At 39.5% G+C, this 11,476-nt stretch overlaps 1 pseudogene; it reads right to left on the minus strand.

Annotated features, from left to right (window-relative positions):
* Window positions 1-9,195: 9,195 nt before the first annotated feature.
* Window positions 9,196-9,296, minus strand: LOC136162183 (U6 spliceosomal RNA; annotated as a pseudogene).
* Window positions 9,297-11,476: the final 2,180 nt, after the last annotated feature.

The raw sequence follows: 11,476 nt of genomic DNA on the forward strand, positions 1-11,476 counted from the left end.
ATAAGAGTTACTCTATCCACAGACATGATAATCTGGATGCACTCTACATAACACATGGTGGTTTCTTTGTTTTGGGGGGGTTTTGGTTGTTTTTATTTTTTGTTTTTGAGAGAAGATACAGAACTTTCTCTGGAATTCTTTGATAAAATATACACTTGAATCACACAAAAAGAAAATGTGACAGGGAAATACTTTGCATACTGAGTTGTGGCCATGATTATGTAGGAGTATGCACCATTCCCAATTAAACAAAGAAATAGGCAGCAGAAAACACTTTTTGAAAACCAGAGAGTCTCTTTGAAAGAAGAGTGGAATTTGCACTCTACCTTATTCATTAAAGTTAGAAACTGCCATCCCTTTAATGAGCAGCCTGAGGGTGGAGAAAGTGTCTTGAATAGCTATATTCCAGGGAGTACTTGGCATCATCACTGAAACATAATGTGGGATTGCAATTGTATGGGGTTTTTTCCCAGTGAATAGGAAGTGATCAAAGATAACACTGCCTGAGAAAGAATTAAAATAGTGTAACATTGCATCAAGTTATAGCCAATGCCAATCATTATATGGATGAATGAACAAGATTCTTTAAATAATGGTATAGACGTGCTGTGGCATTCAAAATATAATGACCAACTTCAGTGGGGTTTAAATAAAAATGCAAAAGCATGTGCCCACTCATCTGGCTAGAACCATGAAGGATAAGCACGTCTCTTTAAATAGATCTGTAAGCCACATCCTTCATTTACATCATCTATAAAACACTGGACAACAGGAAGTAAATTAATTCTAAAAAACTGCCTTAGGAATTTTATCTTAGCAAAGGGAAGTGCTATCTACTAGGAGACTGGAAAAAACTAGGGGCACAATCAGAAAGAAAATAAAGTAAAAGGGACTTCTATAATTACAGTGTGATCACCTTTCCCTCTGCGAAAGGACAGGAAAGGAAAGCACAATGCAGGAATTGAATTCATCATTGTGTGGATGAGAGTTCCTGGCATACAATGCTACCCAGAGCTATTTACTGGAAAAAGTGTTGGTTTATTTACATGCTAAACAGCACCACCTTCTAGCTTCCACCAATTGACAAATAACAGCACAGCAAGGAAGAGAAAGAAAGGCCATCGTTCTCAGACCAGAGAGAATCAGAACGGGACAGACAGGGGCTGTCACAGATTCAAACATCTTGACCCATCATCATAAAATGGAATGCCCAGCTTCTCCAGACATCTCCAAAGACATAATCTTTCCTTTTTCAGTAACAAGAATCATAGCAAGGAAACTTGACTCTGCATCCAAAAGGAGGGATGAGAAAGCAGGGGGAAAAAATCAATACTCACCTAATCTAGTAAATCTCCACAGCACAACTCTTTCAAAAGATGGGAAAAATAAAATTTAATCTTTGTCAGAGGACTCATAAATAAGGCCAAATGCACTCTTGTGCACTTGACTAAAACAAAGGTGCACAATATCTGATTTGATGAACAAAGACTGCCCGATGAATGGAGTGAATTGTTTTAATACAGTAAACAGGAGATCTGAATAAAGAGATCAAAGGAGGCCAGAGAGCACAATGCACCCACAATTGCAATTGCTCCCCAGGGAGTGACAAGAATAAAATTGGAAGATTTTGCTCAGAGAGATACTGCCACTGATTCTAATCTAGTTGTCTATGCTAATCAAGGCACAGCCTTTGAGCTTCCTCTAAAAGTTTCCACTCTTTTGATTTAGAAAATAATGCTTGAACTTGCAGTTGTTATATATAAATTCTGACAGATATCAAGAGGGGAAATGAGGGCACTGCACAGAAAAACAAAACATTCAGGACATTGTTCTAGCCTTGCTATTTCTTGCTATGCAAGTTTTGACAAATGATTTTCTCTCTGGGCAGCCATTTCTAAATTTTATGTGTTCATGTTATCCTAAATATTTGTATTTAGCAATAAAACACACTATCCAAAACAGAGCTCATTCTTTTCCCCCATCCAAAACAAGACTAGGTAAAAAGAAAATTCACATGAACTGTATTGACAGAACATCCACATTACTTTTCTCATTTGAGATTTAGTTTACGGAGCGGGATAAAGTCTACAAAGAGGTTGTCTGGGTACCATTTACTTATATTATTTTAAAATTTGCTAACAAGGCTATAGTTAATTGGACAGATTAAAAAATTAATGATCCCACGATTCTGTTTGGATTTCAGTTTAAGTGGCGCAAGAAGTGACAATAAGCTCACAGTGAAGCAGCGCCTGGGAAGGAAGTGATGAGATGGCGGGTGAAAAGGGGGACGGTAGCCGTTACCGTCTCAGAAATTGGTAATACATCCTTCACAGATTACAAAGTGTTTACTGTGTTCAGTGAGGGGCCTCGTGGACCATGAGTGCTTACCAAGGATAGTGCCCCATGAGAAAATAAAGCCCACGTGGTCATCTGACCTCTGACACCGGCTGGGCCAGGCCAGGTGCCAAGCCAAAGCCCAGCATCCATTACCCAGTAGCCATTACGCACTCGCTATTGCCCGGTATCCATTACCCAGCAGTCTTTACCCAGCTGCCACTGGGCAGCAGCCATTACCCAGCAGTCTTTGCCCGCCTGCCATTGGACAGCAGCCATTACCCAGCAGGCTTTGCCTGGCAGTCATCCCACGGCAGCCATCAACCACTGCTGTTACCGGCCCTTGCAAGAAGGCCCGTGCCCCCTGCTACTGTCCAGCAGCTGTTCATGTTGGTCTCTAGTCACCCAATATGAAACCACAGCCACCCATGCCACAGCTGCCCTCCTGCAAGAGGAGTTGACTGTGGAGTCTCCCTTCCTGACCCAGGAATTCTTTAAAGCTATAGGGCCACCCTGAGGACCCGGGCCAGTGTCCCCTGGGGATTCGTGGCTGTCAGGCCCCGCCAGGACGTTTGCAGGAGGGTTCCCAGGCCTTGGGGGGATGATATCCTTGGGAGGGAGAGAAAGTGACTTCTCACATTGAGCAGAGACTGAGGCTGAGTGATGCCTGACCACATGGGCAGTTGTCCAAGGAGCCAGCCTGTAAGGGTAGTCTGGAATTCATCTGGAATTCTAAAGAGATTCATAAATTTTTTTTACCACAATGAAGCTCACTTCTGGGGTTGGAGGAGCTCTTTAAGATGTTGATTTGGGTAAAATTGACCATCTAAAAGGGTGGGTTAACTATGAACTTCTGACCTGCCCAAATGGGTGTGCCCTCAGCCTGCCAATCAGCATCATCTTTGGTTGGCCCATCTCTTCCTTTCCTCCCTCCACCCCTTAACCTCTAGAGTGCTGTCTCATCTACAAGTAAACGCAGCACAAAACAATTACAAGATTGTGCTCCTATAATTGTGGAGGAAGAGGACTTGGGGGTTAGCAGGAGTATGTCATGTACATTGTATCCCAGCCCAGCGCCTTGTCACTTTGCTGTGGTGGGACAAAGCCCAGGTCACCTTGAAATCAGAGGTTCTACTGAAGAGATCTTGCAGCAGAGCAGGGCCCCAGAGCAGCAGGAGACCGCATTCACAGCAACTGGAAGAGATGGGAGGAACATGGTGAATAGCTCAAGTGTTTTCCCACCTCCCTGGAGGTAGAATGAGAGCAATCTGTTTTGTGACTGTCACTGTGACTCTTCTCTGCCCAGGCTGGGTGGCCTGGGAAACATGGAGAACTAAAGCTACTGTAGTACCTCAGAACTTGGAAGATTGACAGACAAACGCTGGCAGAGAGACTGCTGGCTTTGGGAGTCATTTTGTAGACAGGCTCCTGTTTGTGCAAGTGTTTGTGAAAGGTCTTAACATTCAGCCTCCTATGCAGAATGCATGACTTAGGTTTCAGAACCCTGGACCAGTCCAAGGCACCACACACTCCCAGACTGCTACGGATGAGTTCAGCGGACAATTTGAAGCAGTAGAAAGGCTTATATGAAGAAATCAACCAGAAACTGGATTTGTTTTCATTAATGAAATTTCAAAATCTGTGCCACATCTAAATATAAATCATGGACTAGAACTGTATCCTAGAATGGCATAAAAAAAAAAAGAGATTTTGAGTAAAAATATGACACTTCCATCCTGGAAACAGAATTTCATCTTGGAAGCTTCAAGTTCCAAGTTTCAAATATTAAAGTTACAAGCTTATCATAACATTTTCAGCATTGACTGATCATGCAAGTGAAGTGGTGAATTTATCATTTCATTTTTAAAAGAAGTTATTTTACATCATTTATATCCCTTGGGTAAGGTCAGTTTGGGGGCTTTGGTTTGTTTGTTTGTTTTATTTTTAGGAGAAGACATTTCTGATGAAAATAAGATTCACGAGGACAATCCCATAAGCTCTAGCTGCAAGAAGATTAGCCTGTGGGCTGCAACTATAAAAGAGCATGCCTGACAAGATTACTTCAAGTTTGTGTACATCATATTCTTAACACTGTACTCTCTAAAATTAGGGATATTCAAACAGGAAGAGAGAGACAGAAAAAGTGGCTGACATGTTGAAATTTCTATAGGGTTCATGTTGTGCTAAAGAAAGACTATTCTTTAGTTGTAATGTACAATATACAAATTATGGAAATTAAAGCTTGACAAAATCTTTCTAGCCCATGGGGGATATGCAAATGTTAAAGAGGAAAAGTTGATTAAAAGTAATTAAAATTTTAAAAGATTGAAAAATTATCTTAATATTAAGCTGGTCTGTAGAGTTTATCAACTAAGAAGAAATTTAGGTAGAGAAAATAACTATATGAAAGCATACAATGTGGTATAAATTGATAGAAACTTCTTAATACCAGAATTAAAAGTCAACATTGTCAGAAAACTTCAGTTATGGATGGTAAATGATAGACTGTTGATTTCCAAAATTAAGAGACTAAGATGAGGAAATTCACTTTTCATCCCTATTTTTAGACTAAAAGAAACTTACATTTAAATTTGAAAGCGACAAGTATTCAGGTCCTTAATACTGTGATTTCATTCTGAATAATTGCCTTTTATTTTCAGTGCCTATTGTGTCTTTACTGTACCTCATGTCACAATTTAATCTCTTTTTAAACTTAATTTAATGCCCAATTTAATCTCAATATGACAGCTAATAATTAAGAGAACTCATGTTGTGTAGTTTAATGTTTGGTTGTGTTGGTCATGTATATGTGTCATGTACGACATTGTTTCATACCATGCAATTTAATGAACAGCATCACTTGATATGTTTATTTCTAAAGAACAAAAAGCCAAGCTACCATCTCTTGAGAACCAAAACATAGGTTTTCATGGTGATGTTGTGAACAGCAAGAGATTTTGTACACTACACTACTTTTAGCGTTTGTACATTACATGTTAAGAATGTGCAAACCTCTAGGTTATGTGTATGTTACATGTACAAATCTAAACATTATACACACAAATATGAAATAACCATTTTGTAATTATAGTAATTACTTGGATTAATACTTTGTATCTGTGCTTTTCAACCTTCTCCCCCTTTTTACTCAGTGAAATCTTTCAAAGGAATTCTTTCTTGGAAGCCCAATTTGCAAAACAGACAAAGGTGACTCTGCTCAGGTGTCTGTGGGGGTCAAGAGGCAGCCTTTTAGTTTTACTCTCAATGGCACCCAAGCCCTTTCACAGGGGTCTCTGGTGCTGGAGCACTGGAAACCACTGTCAGTATATAACACTCTGCATTTGTAATGGGCTTGTATGTATGTTCCAGCATTTCATCTCCATAATGTTGTTCATTGTCACTCCATTTTGCAGATGAGAAAATGAGGAATCGGATTCATTTACTTTCCCACTGCCACATAACTACCGAGTGACTTGATCTCAGCCCCTGACTCCAGTGTTACTGCGGTGATTTCATACTGTCTACAACCAGAGAAAGGACACTCAGAGTCTCATCCCAAGTAGGCTGAGATAGAATTCATGTAAAGTGTGTTTCTTGTTGTCTCTCTTTAGCAGATATGACTAGCAGCCGTCACATGGGTCTCACCCCCTGTGGTTTACCAAGACTACTAATTGCAGAGGTTATGAGATGTGTGTAATTCCCAACCCATAAACCTGGCCCTTTCCTCCCACTTGAGAAAGTGTCTTGGATTATGGGGCATGAGGGTGAGGTTATTATCCTGATCTACTTTTATTTATGAACGAGGTGAACAGTTCACAAGTTTCAATGTTTTAATTATTATTGGAAGCAATTGCTTTTCATCATCTTAGTTGAGAGACAGTATATCTAAAGAAGTAGAATTAGTGCTCAGCATCTTGAGAAACTATTAGAATATAATAATAGAATCAAAAATTACCTTGGTGGGAGAAGAGACTCAATAGGAGCCAAAGAAAAAAGGAAAATTAAGAAAGAAAAGTAAACTGCTTGGGTATAAGATGAGAGGGGTTTAGTATAACTGGAATTAATGTAGCAATCAGAATTATAATATTTAATGCCAGTCAGCGATGAAACACTTAATTTTGCATATGGCAAATATACTTAATACCAGTCAGATGTTCACCAAATGAACTTTCCAATTTACTTCTGAGGATCTAAAATATCATGAAATAGAGTTAGAAGGAGCTACAACTGTCAGAGAAACGCAAAAGAAAACCACAAGATGTTACTTCTCACATGTTAGAATGGCAATTATCAAAAAGACAAATAAGTGTTGGCAAGGATGTGGACAAAAGGGAACTCTTGTGCACTGTCGATGGGAGTGTAGACTGGTGCAGCCACTGTGCAAAACAGTATGGAGGTTCCTCAGAAAGTTAAAAATAGAACTACCATATGATCCAGGAGTTCTACTTCTGGATATTCATCTGAAGGAAATGAAAGAACTCGCTTGAAAAATTACATGCACCTCCATAATCACTGCAGCATTATGGAAGAAACCTAAGTGTCCACTGATAGATGAACAGATAAAGAAAAAGTGATATTTGTGTATACATCATGGAGTATTATTCAGTCATAAGAAAAGAAGGAAATCTTGCCATTTTTGACAACATGTATGGACTTCAAGGGCATTATGCTAAGTGATACAATAAGTCAGATACATAATAAGTCAAAGACAAATACTCTATGATCTCACTTATGAAGTCTAAAGAAAAGAAACTAAACCTATGGACACAAAGAACAGATTGATGGTTGCCAGAGGTTGAAAAGGAAAAATGGGTGAATAGGGTCAAAAGGTACAAACTTCCAATTAAACTCATTGGGATGTAATACATAGCACAGTGACAATAATTTATAATATTGTATATTGAAAGTTGCTAACAGAGTCGATATTTAAGTTTTTATCATACTACACAAAAATTTGTAACTGTGTAGTAATGGATGTTAACTAGACTTCCTGTTGTGATCATTTGGCAGTATATACAAATATTGAATCACAATGTCTTACGCCTGAAACTAAAGTCATATGTCAATTATAGCTCCAGAACAATGACAAAAAGGAGACACAACTTAAAATCTTTGTGAAAAAAACAGAATGATTTGAATCTGGAGAAGGGAAAACTAAGGTTTCAACTGAACCAGTCTGAGGAGAGAAACATAAAAAGAATACGGAGCCATTTTGCCTCAGTCTCTTCAAGAGCAAGATGAGACATTTATAAGAAATAGGTAAGATAGTTTTGCCATGTTGATGGTGTTAGAATAAGATAGGAAAACAAGTGAAGTTCAGAAGCTCATTAAATACAGGGAACGTTCTCACTTAGCTAAACAATTGAAGTTTGTTCTTAAAGACAAAGACATGGACCAAGGAGTCCCCCTGGGTCTCTCATATATGGTTTTATGGTTCCAATGGCTAGCAGGGGGCCTCCACAGCGGCTCAGCAGTAAAGAATCTGCTTGCAATGCAGGAGACGGGAGTCCGATCCCTGGGTGGGGAAGGTTCCCTGGAGGAGGCCATGGCAACCCACTCCAGTAATCTCACCTGGAGAATCCCATGGACAGAGGAGCCTGGTGGGCTACTGTCCACGGGGTCGCAAAGAGTCGGACACGACTGAAGTGACTCAGCACACGAGCACACGTGGCCAACAGAATGCAAGAGAATTTTTAGCAGAGGAATTACAGACATGTGGCAACAGTCATGGCTCATGATGCATTAACAGATGCTATGGGGAAACTGGTTCTGGTTCACGTCATTTTAGGGGGTACTAGGTTCAGAAAAGGAATACGGATGTGTTCAGGACAAGACTTCTCAGAACCCTTGATAGGTTCATGTACATTGTAAAGCTCTCAGCACAAGAGAACCAGAAGTGTTCTACTAACTCAAATAACCCTTTTCCTACCTCCTTTTACCTCACAGAGCGTGAGACTGCTGGGGAAGACAGTGTGAGAAATGCTGACGTACAGCACTATTCTTAAGCAAGGACGCACAGTCAGAAAGTTGGCAGATTCCTCCTAATTAATAAGAAAATTCACTATGTCTGGGATCAAACTTAGGAATTTCACACTCCCTTTCCCTCCCCCGAATCACACCGGAGTAGGGTTCTTTGGAACACCAGAGAGGAAGAAGAAATTGGAAGGTCTTGTCCTCAGGAAGCTTGCAGATCAGCATGCAGCCGCTGACCTGAAGCCTCACCAGTGTTTCCTCTGTAAATGTTGTGTTTATACCTCTCATGTAACTCTTACCTTATTTTGCTTTGTACAGTGGTTATTTTAAATCTCGTATTAATTGAGTGCCCTCTACACGCCAGGCACTGGCTTAGTGCTACAGAGGACAAAGAAATGAGTCTTGTCTTCTGAGCAGTTAGCCTCCAGGTAAAGGGCAAAATTGAAGCGGAAGCTCCAACACTTTGTCCGCCTGATACAAACAACTGACTTACTGGAAAAGACCCTGATGCTGGGAAAGCTTGAAGGCAGGAGGAGAAGGGGACAGCAGAGGATGAGATGGTTGGATGGCATCACCGACTCAACGGACATGAGTTTGAGAAAGCTCTGGGAGTTGGTGATGGACAGGGAAGCCTGGTGAGCTGCAGTCCATGGGGTCACAAAGAGTCAGACACAACTGACCGACTGAACTGAACTGAACTGAAAGGGCAAAATGTTAGGAAGGTACTTACTGATTGTTTTTTTTTTCTATTTTGACAAACTGACAAGTAATGGACAAATGAAATTGTATATATTTAAGGTGTACAACATGACGATATGTGTACATTTTGAAATGGTCACCATAATCAGGTTAACTAACACATCTATCATACCACATGGTTACCTTTTAAAAAAAGTATAGAATGTAAATTTGCATGTCATTCTTATGAAGGGGCCATACTGATTTTCGTATCATTCCAGGGTTAGTGTATGTGCTGCCGAAGCCCGCACTAGTCACTGATTGTTAATACAAGGCTTAGATCTCCTGACATATGTGAAAATGTTCCATTGGTTTTAGACATGTGAGTATACAGATGCACCTTCATGGCTGTTATTTTCCTTTGCCACACCCCCAACCTCTAGTTCCATACAGGAAATGAAAGGCTCTTTCCTAGTATAGCTTCAAATTCATGTTTTGTGTGTCTAAGTTTCCCTGAACCTATTTTTTTAATTGATTTGAAGGAGAGGTAGGAAATTTAATATTAATGTTGCCCAATCTTATATTCTGTTTTCTTTACAATCTTTTGGGCTTACCCTTTATTTCTTAATTATTTTCTTCTATATTTATTTTTTCCACTTAAAGCTAAATAATACAAAATGAAGTGAAAGTGGGAAAGTTTTTAAAAATAATTATCAGTATTACCCTTTAAAATTTTGCTTTATGAAAAAATTTTTAAAGCTATTACTCATGTGGAAGTTTTAGTGTTCATTAATACATGCATTTTGTGCAAAATCAGCAAACCCTACATTCCCGGTTTGGCTGTTATATACACAAATTAATGAATGTACTTTAATGAATTTGATTAATATGCAGCAGTTTAAGATCCATTTTGTATTATTAGCACAGAAATGTTCCTCACTGAATGCTGCTGAATCAAAAGGCTGTGTTTGCCTGGGAAGGCTGTCATACACACACACGCACACACTTCACAAATAATGTAAAGCTAAGATTTCTATAATTATCATAATTCACTCATTAAGATATTAGCAAACTGTCGCATTCACAAAAGATTCTCTGCGCATGGAATTTTCCATCTTGGCCTGCACTAAAGATATACATGCAGTGCCAGTGCCAGCGAGTGTAAATGGAAACTCTGCTTCTGCATTTTATTAGCAAATTTTGCAAACTACAAACAGCTTGGGTGTTGTATAAATTTATAGTTGTACTTGCACATTTGTGATGGTGGTTTTCGGCATGCAAGTTTTATCTGAGAGCTTTTAGTTGGAACTGCACAGAGCAATTCCAAAACCTCAAAACTAAAGGAAAATAAAATTGAAGTGCCTTTACAATTGAGTGATTTATACATTAAAGTATTTATTTTAAAACAAGATTAAAAATACTGCACTCCTAGAAACATTCTGTCCTGGTAGAAGCCACTCAGATGGAAAATTTCATCTATTTCAAACTGATTTTGTGCCTGAATGACTCTCACATATTTTCCTAAAACCTAGTCATGTCAGATGATTTATTCTACTTTTAACAATACTGTGCAAGTAGCCAGGAAGATTCAAGTGTTGAAGTGGTAGAAGGCAGTTGTCCAATTAGGTGCTCAACTATATTTTGATTCTTTATGCTTATACACACTTATTCTTTTCTTACCTTCTGATCCCCTACTCAGCAGCATTTTCTTCTAGATGATAACATCTGCATATTTCTGTCCTAGGAATACTTGGCCAAATTTGAACTATATAATACATTCTAGATCAAAATTCCAACTAAGGATAAGGTGGGCAATCCATTTTCCAACAGTTTAAGAACAGAGGGAGCTCAGGTACAGTGTACACAAGACCCACATATTTTCAATGTCCTTTCCATGATACCCCCCTTTATGGTGCAGGACCAGCTGTACCATCACAATGCCCCTAGTGGCAGGGATGCTCTGTGTCTTATTCAAGATAATTCATCTGAACTAAGCTGTCTGGTTACAATACACAAGACCATTCTTCAGTTAGATAACTGATGCTTATTTTCAGATCTTAGCCTCTCAATTAAAAATTAATTTTTGCTTCACACTGAGCTCTGGTTCAGTCTTCTGAACTACAGAATTATGACATAATGAATTTGTGTTGGTCTGAGCCACTAAGATTTTGTTAGTTTGTTATAGCTGCCATAAGAAACTAATACATCTGACACTTGAGATTGGGTCTACTTTTCTCAGTGTTGCTTTGTCATAAGCTTTGACATTTTAGCTTGCAGGTTCATCTTGAGTGGATGCTTCCACCTCTCTATGGACTACCCCACCCTGTCTACCTGTTTGTGGAAACTGGGAATCACCCTGGGACCCCGGGGCTTGACCTAGTAATCAGTGTCCATTCCCACAGTGATAGCGGTGTTGCCCCAGAGCCAGTCACCAGACCAGGGGACAGCCTGGCCTGAGCTGCTCTCTCTGCCTCCTTCCACCACTGCCACA

The sequence above is a fragment of the Muntiacus reevesi genome, chromosome 2 (genome assembly GCF_963930625.1).
Source record: "Muntiacus reevesi chromosome 2, mMunRee1.1, whole genome shotgun sequence".
Taxonomy (NCBI): domain Eukaryota; kingdom Metazoa; phylum Chordata; class Mammalia; order Artiodactyla; family Cervidae; genus Muntiacus; species Muntiacus reevesi.